At 39.5% G+C, this 15,576-nt stretch overlaps 1 protein-coding gene and 1 long non-coding RNA gene across 4 annotated transcripts in view; one reads left to right on the top strand and one right to left on the bottom strand.

Annotated features, from left to right (window-relative positions):
* The window catches only part of WDR89 (WD repeat domain 89), a 42,845-nt gene extending 36,432 nt beyond the window's left edge, over window positions 1–6,413 (bottom strand). The window contains exons 1-2 of one of the 3 annotated variants that reach the window (XM_060141667.1): window positions 6,345–6,384; window positions 4,470–4,607 (exon numbers count right to left, since the gene is read on the bottom strand). The gene's annotated coding sequence lies outside the window, so the exon portion shown is untranslated. Of the gene's footprint in view, window positions 1–4,469; window positions 4,608–6,344 lie in introns of all 3 variants that reach the window. The other 2 variants (XM_060141674.1, XM_060141682.1) reach the window with 2 other exon arrangements.
* Window positions 6,414–6,786: 373 nt separating this feature from the next.
* Window positions 6,787–15,576, top strand: part of LOC132515326 (uncharacterized) — a 42,259-nt gene continuing 33,469 nt past the window's right edge. Inside the window, exon 1 of the long non-coding RNA XR_009539135.1 lies at window positions 6,787–6,870. This is a non-coding gene — a long non-coding RNA (uncharacterized LOC132515326). The remainder of the gene's footprint in view (window positions 6,871–15,576) is intronic.

Here is a 15,576-nt window from a genome sequence, read left to right as displayed (position 1 = left end):
CATGCATGCTAACAACTTTAGGTCTGAGTAATACAGGGCTGAAGGATTCATGAAGAAACGGAAGCAGTCTGACAGAATTAGAACCAAGATAAAAATAATCTAACAAGCAGCCAAGAATTGGAAACACAATGGAAAACGAAGGAACGTGCCTCTGAGATGGACCTAGTCAATATGAGTGAGCTGAAAGGTGTTAAAGGTGGAAATGAAGGCAGTGTTTTTACGGGAAAAGATCTGCACTAGAAGTAAGGAGGCTTACTTTCTTTTTTTTGCCTGTGACCTTCAGTAAATCACAGATCCAATCTGAATCTTGGTTGCCTCACATTTCCACTTGTTCTGTTTACTGATACTTTTGTATGCATCAGTGACATTAACAGTAACTAAGACATAATGAACTCTTGTTATAATCCAGGCACTGTTCTAAATGCCTTATATGCATTGTATCTCATTTAACCTTCCAGACAGCCCTACAAAATAGGTACACTTACTTCTCCCATTTTATATAATTAGGAAGTAAAGCTTAGAAAAGGTAGGTGATACACCAGAGGTCACTTTGCTCACAAATGCATAGCAGGGACTGAAACTCAAAACTGGTTTCAGAGCCCACACTCTTAAATACTTTCTTATACTGCCTCTCAAATGATATAAAGGAAATATTTTACAAAGCATTCTTAAATGGCCATTCAAATGTAAAGTCCTGTTATAATTCTTATTTGCACTAATCAAAATGACTTCATACAACCAAGCAACATAAAGTTAAAATATTTAAAGCATGAATATGTGGAAGGCCTTAACAAAGTTTTTTAAGACAGTGGTAATATCAATGATGCGAAATCCAGTGCAAATTTTAGTTGAATGGATGTGTAAATTTCCAAGTATTTATAGGCTTAGAGACTTAAAGTATCAGCTACAAGATATAATTTAAAATATAAGCCGTCCCCTAGAGCTTTTTCTCTTTTAGCTGTTATTTCACATTAATACTTGATGAATGATACTGAATAAAATCATTAAAGGAAGGAATTTATTTAATAGTGTTTGTCAGGCACTGTTTTAAGCACTTCACAAATATTTACTCATTTAATCCTAACAGCCTACAAAGTAGTTATAATTGGAACCAGTATTCAACTCAGGTCGTCAGGTTTAAGGATCTCTTAACCACTAGCTCCATTGCAATTCAAGAAATGGTGAAATTCTTTTTTTTTTAGGCCAATATAAAGTACTAATGATCAGGATGAATGTCCACAAAGAGAATGGAGCCATCACTTACCTCAGCATACATACTAATACAAAGGAACATGTAAAAGAAATATATTAACTGATATGGTAAACTAATCTACACTATCAGGAAGTTATTAGTCTTTGGAAGAAGAGGTTTCTTTTAATTTTCCTATGAAATTGTACTGTTGGCAAACCAAAGGAATGAAATTGGGAAAATAATATTAATTAACACTAATATTAATTTTAAAGAGTTGATAGACAGGATTTTTATCATTTTTTGGTCCAGGCATCTTATGAAGCAGCAAAAAACTTAAAAAAAAATCACATGAACTAGTGGATTTCACAATAAAATTCATGCTAAATTTGAACCCTTTTAAGGTATAACAGATACTTAATACAACCTTGTATTTTGTTTATGAAAGAATTACATTTTTCAAAGAACTACAGTATTTCTTATTTTATCTGTTTCTCACAACTCCGAGAGTTAAGTAGGAGAAGTACTATTATTCTTATTTTACAAATACGAAACTTAAGCTCAGAAAAGTTAAATATTTTGCATGGTCTAGATATACCTTCTGACTCCGAGTGCTGCTTCTATTACATCATGCTGCCAAAATGTTAAGCTTTATACTTTTCAAGTTGTTTCACAGCCAAGAAAATTTGGAAAATATACAGCAGAAAACATAATGAAGTTTTATGGTCGTTAAAATGTAAAGAGATTTGCTAAAAATCTCATTATTATATGATGTACAAGTTATCTAGCTGAAATGATGAACAAGTTAATTCAGCCAAAATGAACTTGGAACCCAAGAAAAATCTGCATTTAAAGCTAAGTGATAGGGAGTTACTTACACACACACACACACACAAACAAGGTAACTGAATCCAATTTTAAATGCATAAATGTGAAATAACGTAACTCTACAATAATACTATTTTTCAGGAAGTAAAAAAAAATCACTTCTAACTACCATTCATCTCAATCACTTAAATGCTAGCTTCCCAGAGATTATCCGTTTCAAAGATAGTTTTCAAAAATGTTCATTCCGGGGCTTCCTTGGTGGCGCAGTGGTTGGGAGTCCGCCTGCCGATGCAGGGGACGCGGGTTCGTGCCCCGGTCCGGGAGGATCCCACATGCCGCTGAGCGGCTGGGCCCGTGAGCCATGGCCGCTGGGCCTGCGCGTCCGGAGCCTGTCCTCCGCGGCGGAAGAGGCCCACAACAGTTAGAGTCCCGCGTACCGCAAAAAAAAAAAAAAAAGAAAAAAAAGTTCATTCCGGGACATACCTGGTGGCGCAGTGGTTAGGAATCCGCCTGCCAATGCAGGGTACATGGGTTCCAGCCCTCGTCCGGGAAGATCCCACATGCCGCAGAGCAACTAAGCTCATGCGCCACAACTACTGAGCCTGCGCTCTAGTGCCCGCGAGCCACAGCTACCGGACCCCGTGCGCCTAGAGCCCGTGCTCCGCAACAAGAGAAGCCACCGCAATGAGAAGCCTGCGCACCACAAGGAAGAGTAGCCCCCATTCACCGCAACTAGAGGAAGCCTGCATGCAGCAATGAAGACTCAACGCAGCCAAAAATAAATAAATTTATTTTAAAAAAATTTTTAATGTTCATTCCTCTGTATCTATTTCACCTGAATTACTACCCAGCCAAGGAACAGAGAAGACTGGTGAACCAAATAGGAACATTTAACAAATAACTGAAATAGCTTAGGTTTGGATTATCAGTTATATAATTATCGAGAAAACACCCAATAAACTGTACCTTAAGTGCACAAAAATAAAAATGTAGCTATAAACTGTGTACTATACCCTCACAGCCCTAAGTTAGGTGGTGGACCACCCACATTGGACTTGCAAAGAAGACGGCCTAAAACTAGTCTTGTAATCATTAGCTTGACATCATTTGAGGGAATAAAAGCACTAAAGAAGCTGATAAAGAATTTTTTTGGAATAAGTTATTTGTGGAAAAATATTACAGAAGTTTTTCCTCGGGCCCACTTTACCATGCATGAGAGTGGTTCAAACTCAGACGTTTTTTTAAAATTTCTTTTTAAAAATTATTATTTTTTATTGGAGTAGAGTTGATTTACTTTATGCTGTACAGCAAAGTGAATCTGTTATACATATACATATATCCACTCTTTTTTAGATTCTTTTCCCATATAGGCCATTACAGTCAAACTCAGACCTTGATCTGGTACCCTGTAGACTGCTGATACAAGAGCCATGCCTGGAAAAGTCCAAGAGACTGTGGCTGGATACCTGCTCAAACAGAACAAGGACAAATGGGTGCATCGCACTGCATTGTTATTTATAGAGCAAAGGATGTGAGACTTTTTCTTGTGGACCTGATGATGGCAAAGGTATGGAGCCAGCAAAAAAAAGAACTTTGTGTAATAGGTTTGTCTAGAGGCATCTGGACGTCAACAGAGTTCACAGGGTGAAGAAACTAAAGGCTGGAAACTAAGGACTGAGGACAAGTCTTAAGAAGTTGGCTACAGGTACTGCCCATTGTAGCAGACTGCTAACTCATCAGCAGATCACTAGGGTAGGCACACAACTAGACTGGTTAGGTGTGGCTATGTGACAGAGTCCTAGCCAAAAGAACCTGAGAAAAAGCAATGTATGTCACTTGTAGGACTGGCCCACAGAAATGTCCCGCATGTGCTTCTCCTTGCCCTTTACCCTTCCATCTCCACGCAAAAAGCACAGAGACTGTTACAGAGTAGTTCTTATATACTGAATGCCTACTTGAAGCTGGGTTCTTTCGTATTTTATCTTATTCCAACATATCCACACTGGGTGGGATGGTAACAAACCCAACTCATCAGATTCTGTCTCCTGAGAATTATTAATTCCAGCCAGACATGAGAGGAACAGAATATTACCTCCTTCTGAAGATACAACAAAACACTGAAGTCATCAGAGCTACTATCTCCTTGCTGGGGGGACTAGAGGATATCAATCATGAGGGACTATCAGTCCAGTTCTCCAAGAAGCCTAGTGCATATTCTAGCCTTAGGAGTAATGAGACTCAGCGTATTTAGTTGCATAGATGGCTTCCTTATAATAAATCCCCATCATCTGAGGTCATGCTTCTTAAACTAGGGAACACACCTATGACTATAGTAAACTGGCTATTATAAGAAGCCACAAAATAAACTGTCTATCTCCGTAGAACAGCAATGTTATGATGTGGCAATAGTTCAAAATAGTATCAAATACAAATATGAAATTAAATGCAATACATGAATTTTTAAGGCAGAAGATTAGAATATGAAGAAATTTCACTCTTCTAAGGGGTTAATTCAGGCTTTGTATCCACATTATCATAGGAATATTCATTTACCTCTTCTGTTTTCCAGGGGAAAAGCTGAAGTACCAACCTATGGTAATTTAGAAGGGTCTTTTCACAGCAATCCAGAAGTCATTTTTTTTTTCTCTTACAGCATATCCTACTAGACTTTAAGCTGCACTAGGATAGGATATGTTTTACCCTTCTTTATACCCTTTGTGGCAAGCTAAAAATAATGCACCCCCAAAACATCCAAGCTCTAATTCCTGGAACCTATGAATGTTTCCTTATACATCAAAAAGGAGTTTATAATTAAGCTAAGGATCTTGAGATGGAGAGATTATTCCGGATTATCTAGATGGGAACTAAGTATAAACACAAGTGCCCCCACTAAGACGAAAGCAGACGGATTTGACTACGGCAGAGAAGGTGATGATTACGGAAGCAGAGATTGAAGTGATGTGCTTTTAAAATGAAGGAGCCACAAGCCAAGGAATATAAAAGGCTACCAGAAGCTGAAAAAGGCAAGGAAATGGGACCTCCCTTCAGAGTCTCCAAAAGTAATCAGAACTCAGAAAAGCAGTTAAATGAGCTGATCTACTTTTGCTTTATGCTATCTACAGCAGTCTGAGGAAAGAATACAAACCAGACAAGTACCACTTCTGCATTCACAGGGAATACTATCCTGAACCCTGGATAAGCAGATAAGTGGGCCACATACGCTTAAAAGGTATTTCACACTCAAGTGGCACTAGGCTGCATGTTATCCACTGTATGTGTGTATATACAGAATACTTTAATTATAATATATATTGCATATTAATGATAGTCTAGCTTCCAGAGGAAAGAATTTGAAAAGCAGAAAACTGTCATATGTAGTTAACATCAGTAATTTATATATTATATCATTTAATCCTCACGACTCCAGGAAGTAGACAAGTCTGGAATTGATTTCAATTCTGCAGTGGAGGAAGCGGCGGCTGAGAAGGTGACTTGCCCAAAGGTTAGTAAATGGCTCCTACTCTTATGTCTTTCTACTAGATCATTTTACCTCGATAACATCAATCGATTTACTTCTAGGTATGTTGTATTAACTTCTAAAATAACTTCAAGTTAGGAAAGAAAACAAGACCAACATTTTACAAGCAATACCATATTTAAATTTTACGTGCGTGGAAGCCGAATGTCACACTCAATTAAGTGGTCAGAGAAAAGCTGAAGAGAACACGTGGACGAGTAACTTAACATATGTTTCTTCGCATGAAAATGAGAACCGTAACAGTACCTAACCCTTTAGATGTTGCTGTGTGGATTAAATGAGATAATACACGTAAAGTGCCTATCATGAAAGCTAGTCTCAGAGTTCGTACTATATACTCCAGCACGTCTCTTCCCAAAGGAAAATCTGCTTTCTGACCCCGAAAATTAACCAACCCAGGAGGTGGGTAATTTAAGAATGCGAGGGAAGGGAATGAGGGTAGGGGAAAAATAGGTCCTGGCTACCTCTCTTTGAACACTTGACGAATAGGCGCTTTGTTTTTACTCAAAAATAACCCAGAGGAGTGCTGGGGGCGGCTTCGGCGACACCAACCTAACCCTTGGAAGGCCCGCGGGGCAGGGACAGCACGGGCATGACCCAGGGGCTCCGACAACTGCACCAGAAGCCCCAACACGTGGTTCTCTCCTCCCAGCTCCTCCCCATTTCCGTCTGCTCCTCGTGCTACAGGCTCAGCGGCTTCGGCTTTCTACAGTCAACCGGCTCTGTCGCTGCCCGTCTAGAGAGCTGCCCATCCCAGGAAACTGCACAACGCAAGTCTGGGAAATATACCTCATCAGAGATCCCACACCTGCTGCAGGAGAGAACTCGGAGCACAGCCTCTGCGCTGACCGGTCGACCGGAACTCCACCCTCCACCTCTCTGATTGGATAAACGCACAAAGGAGGCTGCAGAGGATTGGTCAGCAGCAGAGAGGCGGGCCATAGCCCAGGGGAAGGGAAAGAGGTTGGGCGGGGGGAGCGAAGAAGCGCCAGGGAGTGGCGTCTCTCCGGATTGGACGAATGCAAGATATCTGCGCCAGCGTAGACCCAGCTTCCGTATAGCGCTGCACAGCACTGCCCTTTACGTTACGTTAGCGGAAGTTTTAACGACTTATCGTTTGTGCAGAAAGCTTAGGTCGCGTTGCTGCGTGGCCAATAAAGAGCAAGAATAAAACGAGTTCCGCCTCTTCCTCGGACGAGTGGGTCCCTCTGTTGACATAGGGCGATGTGACTTTCTTTCAGCGTTTAGACGCTGGAACTCCCACAGAGCCACACTCCGGTAGAGAATTGCTATGTTGACTAGACAGTAACTGCGGGTGAGAAATACTTAGTAGTTCGAATCGGGCCCTGAAACACCCACATACGCTCAGAACTCGTATGATTTCAGCGTTGTAATGTGAAAGAATTAGGGCTTCTCGCGGTCATTTGCTTGGCTGTGTCATTGGCTGAAAAAGCTGTCAATTTGAATGTAACTCCGCCTCCACCCCCAGGGAACCTTGGGATTTCAAGTTTCGGGCGCAAAGATCCTATGGCTTTAAATGTGGTTGTCGCTGAGCTCTTCGTTGCTAACAACCGCTGACATTTATTGTGGTTTTCATGTGTTCCGTTGTGCTTTTTTAATCCTTTCACTTATCAGCACCATTAAGGCCAGAGGACACTTAGGAAAACTGGAAAGACTTCATGTATGTTTGTAAAGATAAATACTAGTGTTTCAAACATTCCACTACTGTGCCTGGCTCTCTGCTAGATGTTCGTAATTAACGTACTAAGCGGATACTAAGTCTTAGCTTTTGCCTTTACAACAAAATGGTCTTTGATTTGCATATTAGTGTCCATTCGAGGATATTTGAAAAGCGCCCTAAACTTAACAGCTATCTCTACTGTTTTGTCGCTGCTTACATAAATCAAGTGTTGATACGACATGAAGCAGAACTGGCTGCTGTCTTGACAGAAAAATAGTGCTGTAATTAAAATGTCAAACGTGACCAGTTTCAGGAGGCACGCACATTGTATATTATTCGAGATTGTATTATCACGTCTATTTTCAGTCTTATTGGAAACATGTTAGTTTAAGGCAGAATTTCCCTGCCTTTATTGAATCATGAACTCCTTTCACTTCTGTGAGCACATTTAGTAATGTTTCATCACTTTGTGTTTAGCAAATGTAAAAATCAATGTATAAATACCAAAACTTTTTGAGTGGAATTTTTCCTTCCAACAAATTTTTTTCTATTTAATATGTAATACAAATTTTCATATATGTAAGAAAAGGGCTTGTTGCTGGACTAAAAATTAAGTACACTTTTAGAGGATTTAAGCCAAGCAGAAACTGCTTTTTCGACTGATGGTTGGAATAATTGCTTTTATGTTTAAAAAAAATCAAATTATTTTAATAATTTTTTGTGTCTTGTTTGTAGATGATGAGAGAAGGTTTCAGGTTTTATTTGCAAATGAAACATGAGAAACATAACTTTTTTATAATTCTCAATAAATAGCCAAATTGGGTGTAATCACCACTATATTTCTCCTTTAAATATTTGATATGATGTACTAAGTGACATATATGGATACGAAAATCACCCTGAGACAAAAATGCAGATTTATTAGTTTTAATGCTTTCCATTAACTAACATTTTGAAAGAATGTTCCTTTTGACTCCTATTTTAAATCAGTGGTCCATTTGGGATGTTAATTAAATTCGTTTGACTAAGAATAAAAACCATTAAAAACTGCAGGTACCAAGACTGCTACTGTCGTTAGCAGGGTTCAGCAGAGTGATAAATCAACTGAGTGACTGACTCCTAGACACATTTGGCTGATCGGTATTAACTGTCCTAAGTGCTCACTCTTTCAGAGTCTTTTGTACGCTCTCAAAGTGTTCCATTTTAAAGAGAAAAAACTTCAGTAGTTATTTTTTGTTTAACTGAGAATTTAAAAGTAGAAATTGCAACAGGCACCATTACTGCTTTTTAAGATGTGAACCCAGGAATCACCTTGGTACACCATCTGTTGGGAAATAGTTTAAGGAATGACCTCAAGGTGAGATAAATGCAAGATAACTTTTGAGATACAGGAAGAGAATAGTACAATCCCCATTTGTAATATTTACTTTTTAATATCAACATTTTTCTTTTTCTTTTTATATCTGTATTTTTAAAAATAGTGAACATGATATAACAGTATAAACTTTGAAATCTAACCATATATATGTATATATGTTTATATATATATATGAATGGTTAAAAAAATTATTGAGAAATATGTGATCAAGAAAGGTGTGGAGGTGTTAAAGAAAAGATTATTCATGACACTTTTTAAGATGGTAAGGCAGACTTTATTCAACGGGGGCTACTGTGGTAGGGTTTTGTAATAGGGGAGAGAGATTGGACTCAACTCTGAATACAACAGGAAAAGTGGGAATTTATAGCCAAGGAGTAGGGGATAGGGGGTCAGTGGATGGAAAATTACTATGAAGAAACATCAGGCATAAGGGGGATTATTGCTACATCACTCAACAGTATTCTTACCAAAAGTAGGTGGGTGTAATCAGACATCAGCTGGGGGATAATGAAGGATGAGACACTCAATCAGATATTGAGGGAGGGTGATTCTGGTTAAGCTGCCTTAGCAGAATTCTTGCTACAGGATTCTTAAACGCTACAAGGAAGGACATGGGAGCTGAAGGTCAAGCCTAGTCAAAAGAGCACACATGTATATACAGCCCACACATACTCTTACTCCTATATATACATAAAAATATTTGTATTTGCTATTGTTAAAATATGAAGTCTGAATTACACATAATAACTGCTTGAAAATACTCAGGCACAATCACTATACCAGGGCTCAACCAGAGAAACAGAATCAGTAGGGGACACATATTAAGGAATTTTTTGCGAGGAATTGACTTACACAGTTGTAGGGGCTGGCTAGGGGATAAGTCTGAAATCTGTAGAGCAGGGTGTCAGGAGAGGCAGGCGGGAACTCTCAGGCATGAGCTGAAGTTGCAATCCACAGGCAGAATTTCTTCTGAGTACCTCAGTTCTGTTCTTAAGGCCCTTCCACTGATTGAATCAGGCCTACCCAGGTTATCCAGAATAATCTTTATTTATTTATTTATTTTGTTTTGTTTTGTTTTTTGCGGTACGCGGGCCTCTCACTCTTGTGGCCTCTCCCGTTGCGGAGCACAGGCTCCGGACGCGCAGGCTCAGCAGCCATGGCTCACGGGTCCAGCCGCTCCGCGGCACGTGGGATCCTCCCGAACCGGGGCACGAACCCGTGTCCCCTGCATCGGCAGGCGGATTCTCAACCACTGCGCCACCAGGGAAGCCCAGGATAATCTTTATTTAAAGTCTACTGATTATGAATGTTAATTACACCTACAAAATACCTTCACAGCAACACATAGATGAAGAATTTCAGATCATTCGTTTGAGAGTCCGGTTTCAGGCTTGGAACTCATTCCAAAGAACCGTGTTTGACACTGTGTCTTGTATTTGGGGGAGTGGGTTAGTATAAGCATATAGGATGTACAAACCAATTCCATTTTCCACTCTCTGGTAAAATACATCTAAAAGGAACAGCTCTACCTTCAAACTCCATTCCAGCCTACCTCTCTAACTCCCTACCTCTTTTGGCCGGCTAGTCCTTGAGATCTTGGCCTCACAGACTACATTTGAAGTCTTTGGCTCCATTCTTTAGCACCAGGAATACTTTGCCCAACTCTTCAATCACAGAGGTTTCTCAGTAAATAAGGCCCACTCGTAGGCAAGCCGGCCTCTACTATATGAGGAGTGCTTCCTGGTAAGCTACCAGCTCTAAAGCTTTTGAAAATGTCAGCAACACTGCCCTTGAAGCCAGAAGGTGGAGCGGTGGCTAAAACATCCTGTAACAGGTGCCAGCTCGTTTATACCAGTCACCATGCCCAAATTTTTTCAAGATAGTGGTGGTATTTTAACTACTTCAGTTTTAAGATGGACTTTCCTATTACCCCTTTTAATTTAGACAGCTGAAAGTTGAGGAAGAGGCAGAGCTAGTACTGAAACTGATAATTATGTTGATCGAAAACACTACCTACCTCCAGAAAACCTCTCCATAGGGCTGCTCAAAAGTGGTGAATCAACTGCTTTAAGCTGTTTGTTCTCTTCCTGCCACTTTGCAGTTAAAAAGAATGAACAGACAGTAAAGTAGCACACTAAATGGAGTCAAGAGGAGAAGACAGACCAGGCTATCTGACAAACTGGTCTTTGGGTCTTCTGTTTAATTAAGAATTAGGACCATAGTTTATTTAAAGAGAGAGGTGTGGTTAGGATCAATAGGAACAGCTTAGGATCTTAATAATTGCTATGAATATTCATTTTTTTCTGCTTTTCTTTTTCGGCCGTGCTGCGTGGCTTGTGGGATCTTAGTTGCCCGACCAGGGATTGAACCCGGGCCCCGGCAGTGAAAGCGCCCAGTCCTAACCACTGGACCACCAGGGAATTCCCATCACTTTTTTATTAGATAAGTTATGAAAGTCCCCTTTTACCCATGCATGTGAAATTGATCCAGGGTCCTTCCTCAAGATCAGCTCTAAAAGGATATAGCTGAAAGAGTTATTGAATTGCTAAGATGAACGCCACTACACATTTACACTTTCTTTTTTATCGTGATTCTATTTTTCCAGTTTACTTTTAAAATCTGTTCAGTGTGGAAAAGTTCAATTGTATACAAAAGTAGAAAAAAATATCATGAACCCTTATGTATATGAGCCTATCACCCAACTTTAACTGATGGCTCAACTTACTTATATCTATGCTCTCACCCACATTCCCACCGCATCTCCTATCTGATTATTTATAAGAAAATCCCAGCATCATTTCACTTGTAAATAGTACTCTTTGTAACTCTATATAATGACTTCCCCCCCCAAATGTAACTACAATAGGCAGATATTTTAATAATATCTATTACTCAAAACTAGGTGTGTGATTTTGAGCAAGTTGTTTAATCTCTCTAAACCTCAAATTACTCATCAGGTGACCATATATTCCTTTCAATGGGGTTATGAAGATTAACACAGTGGAAATAAAGTGCCCAGCACAGTGCATGCCACAGTGCAGACGTTCAGAAACTATTGGTTCAAATTCCAACATTTGGTCTACTTTCACCACTTGCTCTGAGAGATTATGGGAAGGATGACCAAAACCAAGATGTTTGCTGAGCCCTTTAGTTGTTGAAAATTATCCTTGAAAAAAGAAAAAAACTTCAATGATAGCACTAGGAGTGTACAACAGCCAGGAAGTGGAATCTAAGAAGTTTAAATGAAGTAGATCAAAGTTATAGGCAAAGTAGAGTAGAGCCCAGTAATAAGATAATTGATATGAACTTATGTGAAATATACTCCTTGACTAATCTCATATCCTTAGGGTTTTTCTTTTTTTATGTGATCTCCAGTTGATCCATATGATGGTATAATACAAAACTATTCATCTGAGCTGTAAAAGAAATATGAAACCTTTCTGTTTTCTTTTGTAGGATTTCTGGAACTTTTAGCCCCCAGACTCAAATACCACTGGTATCCCCACTTATTGTCTACATCTTTTTGGATTTACATATTGTGTGATTCTCTCTCACCTCTATTCTAGAAAAATATTTAGTAGGAGGTTGGCTTTGATTTTCTAAGCATTATATTAAATAAATTTCCTTGCCAGATGGCACAATATCCTAAGTTGTGCCGAGCATTATAAAGATGAATCTGATCATGATTGCCAGCATCTTGATATCTGAGCAATAATAATATCACATCGCAACAAAACCGTGTTTTCTTTCATTTAGAGAAATATGTTGTGTATAGAAAAATATATAAATAAAAGAAAATTTTAAAAAATATGTTGTGATGATGGAGATAAAATATAGGGTCACAGTGAGAGTCAGCAGCTTGAATAAGTTTGCAATCAGATGATTATAAATGATTACAGATGATTGCTCTTAGGCTGATGAAGTGAACGGTTAGAAGAGGAAAGGAACATTAAGTAGATTGTCTCAGTCATGAATATATTAATCTAATTAATTAGCATTTTCTCACTCTTAAATTCCCAAATTGAAAATCTAAACATGGTAGTTCTTGGTTGTACTATAAAACTGACTACTTTTGATAATCATTTCCCACTTAAACTTGTAGCATGTAATAATTTTTCCTATAAAACTTCCACACTAAGAAAATGTATATTTCAAAAAAAAAAGACATATTTGAGTACTAGTTAGAGCAGCATGAGCAGCGAAGGAAAGAGAACTGTTTCAAAGAGCAAAGTCATAAATACCAAGTCTAAGTGAGCTAAATTGTAACCTTTGTCCCCCACCCTTGAGAGAATGCTCTGTGCAGGAGAAAACAAATCTCCCTCTTTTCCCTTTTAGATGCCTTGACTACCTATTTGGTGGGCTAAGATAAGGGAAACCAAGGACTTCACAGTTTTGCCAGGTCTTTGAGTAGATAGATGGTAGAACCACAGGTAGATGACTGTAACATGAAATGGTTACCATATGGTAATTTCTTATGTACAAGAAGGCCTCTGGGCATGATTAGGAAGCTGGATAATAAAAAATGAGAAATGGAAACCACTCTGCAAAAATAATATAAAGTATTACATGTATTATGGCCAGGAATTTACATAAAATGTGCTTTATTTAGAAAATGTTTCTCCTTAATATGAGTCGATTCATTCATTCAACAAATATTATCTATCACCTGTTATGTACTCAGTACATTTTACATCCTGGAATTACAATGTTAAACAAAACAAAGTTCCTGCCTTCATGCAGCTTACCTTCTAGTGGGAAGACACTAGAAATATAAATATAATGTATATTTTTAAAGTATATAATATAATTTCAGCTAATGACAAGTACTATGCAGGGTGGAATATTCAAATATTTAACATTGGTATGGCCAGCTTTGTGATACTTGGTATGGGTTCATATTCCCTTGTCCTCCTCTGTATTTGCTCCCTTCCCTGCCTCACTTCCCTTTCCTGCTCACTCCAACTTCCTTGACATTGAACTTCCCAATAACATGTTAGTATATAAGCTTTCGCTTGTAACTACGTTCCTACATACCCCTTCCGACTCCCACCCTAACCCCTCAGAACATGGGCCGGCCTTAGACTAGCTGTGACTGGTGTTATGCCTTTAGTTGCCAGATCATGGGAAAGTCTGGGAGATGCTAGGATAGCAAGAACAGGGGATGCACTCAGGATGTGGGGCAGCAGCTATCTGCTTGCCAGCATAGAAGGAGAGTATCTCAATATTATAACAATTGATGTAGCCCTGCTAAAGTAAATCAGGTGAAAATCAGCCCTGCTCCTCTGAAGAAAAATAAAGCAAGCTAAGAGGGTGGAGAGTTATAAAATAGCTGTGTTTTAACTCTGTATTCTTCCTGAGAAGTATAGAGTCTTTGGGAGGTGTGTGTGTGGGGATATTTTATACAACAGTTATCTGCTGGATGACCAGAGAGCATGGGAGATCTGTTTACCACACACTGATGGGGAGACTTCAGTGGGAACAAAACTAGGAGTGCCAAAGACAACCTTAGACTCTTCTGATAGTGCCTCCTTTGTGTTGTCCTGGACTGAATAATTCATATTTGGGGATATATATTACAACGACAAATTGTTTCCTATAGACTGGACTGGTATGATAGAGACATCCGAGTACAAGACAATTTTGTAGGTGGGTGTATTCTGTGTGTGTTTTAAGGGGAGCAGAGGTTGCAAGAAGGAAATACTAGGAACCTCAGGGGTGCCCTTCTTTCTGAGGCACTTAATCACATGTCCTCTGAGGCCTTGAATCATCAATTGTATCCTCACTTTATTTTCAACCTTTTCCTCAGTTCTACCTTTTCCTTCTTCCTACACATATGTAAGTCTGTTCCATTCTATAAAAACCTTTCCTGTGACCCTGAGAACCCATTGATTTATTCCATTTTCTATATCTTATATGCTGCCTCTATTTCATCATCTCACCCTCATTCTTTGATCAGGTAGAATATAGCGTTCATCTCTAGGCTTCCATGAAAACTTCTCTCAGAGGTCACAAATCAACTCTTAATTGCCAAATCCAAGGGTTTTCTCTACTTTGTCTGACAGGACCTACCTACATTTGAAAATGTTGACCCCTGCATCTTGTGAAATACCATTGGCTTCTGATTTCCCTTCATCCTAATCCTCTTTCAGTCCCTCTGCCTCCTCCTAAATGTAATGTCCCCAAAGTCCCACAAAAAACTGCACCTTCGCTGTTGCCCCTCTCAGTGGCTTCCTTATCCTAGCCAACCACATACACGAAAGCCCTTTACATAATTTTTGACCCTCAACTTAACCCTTTGCATTCAGTCACACACTGATAGCATCTGGAAGAAGAAAAACACATTCTCCTGTACCCCTGCTTTCCCCACTGCTACCTTCCTAACTCAGACCCTCTTTACTGTTTACTTGGACTTTGCAATAGCTTTAAACCAGCTTTGCCTCTACTTTCTCCCTCCTTCAGCCTCTTCTCCATAAAGTCACCAGTGCTTTACCTTGTAGAGAGAGCAAATCCTTGACTCTCCTGCTTAAACCTTCTGTGGATTTTTGGTTTTAAAAGGTAGAGTAACATAACAATTTCTCTCTACTTCCTCCTATTTTCTAAAATTATCATAAAGGAATGAAAAAAAGTTAATAATCCAGAAGGACCAAGCAAACAAGAGGGAAGAAAAGAGATTTTAATGGATTTTTAGAAGATGGAAATTGAGTAGAAGGTGGTAATTGATTTAGCAGGGTGGAAGAAGTAACCATTTAAGGAACAAAATATGTAAATCTTGGGCTTGCCTGGTGGCGCAGTGGTTGAGGGTCTGCCTGCCGATGCAGGGGACACGGGTTCCTTCCCCGGTCCGGGAGGATCCCATCTGCCGCGGAGCGGCTGGGCCCGTGAGCCATGGCCGCTGAGCCTGCGCGTCCGGAGCCTGTGCTCCGCAACCGGAGAGGCCACAACAGTTAGAGGCCCGCGTACCG

The sequence above is a fragment of the Lagenorhynchus albirostris genome, chromosome 1 (assembly GCF_949774975.1).
Source record: "Lagenorhynchus albirostris chromosome 1, mLagAlb1.1, whole genome shotgun sequence".
Taxonomy (NCBI): domain Eukaryota; kingdom Metazoa; phylum Chordata; class Mammalia; order Artiodactyla; family Delphinidae; genus Lagenorhynchus; species Lagenorhynchus albirostris.
Note: the sequence above shows the minus strand (reverse complement) of the source record. Positions and strands in the feature narration are given on the sequence as shown.